Here is a 1,532-nt window from a genome sequence, read left to right as displayed (position 1 = left end):
ACAAGATCAAAGATGATAACTAGGCTAGACATATATACACCACAGTAGGGAATACTGGTTAACCAAAACGTTTACCGAGTCCATAAGTTTTACCTTACCTATTCTTTCTTCAGCGTTTAAAAGTGACAGTAAATCTGTAGCTAGCCTACACTACAGTTAGTTTCTTTGTTACAGCGTTCAGATAAAGAACAGCTATACCAGAGCAATCAGACGTCCTTTTCAATATCAAAACTAGATTTAAGATGACAAATAAGTGTCTGATGTAGGCTAATCTTACTTCAGAAAGATCCTGGATAAGATTTGACCTGATCTATTAAAGTCAAAACGTTTGACACCCTATTCACCAAGAATCCTGATGTTTGTTGTCGTCTACCTCTACCCGAGCGTCATTTGGACAACATCCTCTTCGAGAGTCCAGGTAGTTGTATTGTCTGATGCCCAGTAAGTGTAGCCTATAAAATACCAGACTGATTACCGCTGCGCTAGATTTGTGTGTCCCTTACCAATTAGAGGAGGGTGGTATGTGCATTAACATTAGGATAGTAATACATTAAAACATTGGTTTAGGTGTTATTTAGGTGTTTAGGTGTTATTACATGATCGGTTGAAGTCATTACGTTATTCATAAATGATTACTCACCTGATAACGTAACTTACTACATTAAATGGAAAAAGTTATTACTATAACAATTCAATATTTTATAATTAACAATCAAGATATTACATTTACCGGTTTTATTACATTATAAATCTAAAAGTTATTACATTAACCGTTGTTACAAGACACAGCATGCATAGTTCTTGCCTTGACCTCATGGATATTATTATTCAATGTATAATTTATTAATTTTTAGGAACAAATCAATTCAGATATTATAAAACAAATTAAAGTTATTGTTTATTAGATAATGGCTTGAATTTTAAATCAATTGAATATATGATTTTTCTTTTAATTTAACCTTTATTTAACTAGGCAAGTCAGTTAAGAACAAATCCTTATTTAGAATGACGGCCTACCGGGGAACAGTGGGTTAACTGCCTTGTTCAGGGGCAGATGACAGATCTTTTACCTTGTCCGTTTGGGATTCGATCCAGCAACCTTCCGGTTATTGTTGAAACATTATTCTACATAATGACATTTCTTGCCACATAGACAGACATAGGGTTTCTCTCTAGTGTGTGTTCGCTGGTGTGAATTCAGGGTCCTGATTCAGCAAAGATCTTTCCACACTGATCACAGCTATAAGGCTTTTCTCCGTTGGTGTGTTCGCTGGTGTGCAGTCAGGGTGGAAGCTAAAGCAAAGCTCTTTCCACACTGATCACAGCTATAAGGCTTCTCTCCAGTGTGTGTCGCTGGTGTATATTAGGGTGGAAGCTCGAGCAAAGATCTTTCCACAATGATCACAGCTATAAGGTTTCTCTCCAGTGTGTATGCGCTGGTGTTTATTCAGGGTGGAAGCTACAGCAAAGCTCTTTCCACACTGATCACAGCTATAAGGCTTCTCTCCAGTGTGTACACGCTGGTATGGTTG

The sequence above is a fragment of the Salvelinus sp. IW2-2015 genome, unplaced genomic scaffold (assembly GCF_002910315.2).
Source record: "Salvelinus sp. IW2-2015 unplaced genomic scaffold, ASM291031v2 Un_scaffold4194, whole genome shotgun sequence".
NCBI lineage: Eukaryota > Metazoa > Chordata > Actinopteri > Salmoniformes > Salmonidae > Salvelinus > Salvelinus sp. IW2-2015.
The sequence above is the reverse complement of the archived record's forward strand: the minus strand, read 5'-3'. Positions refer to the sequence as shown.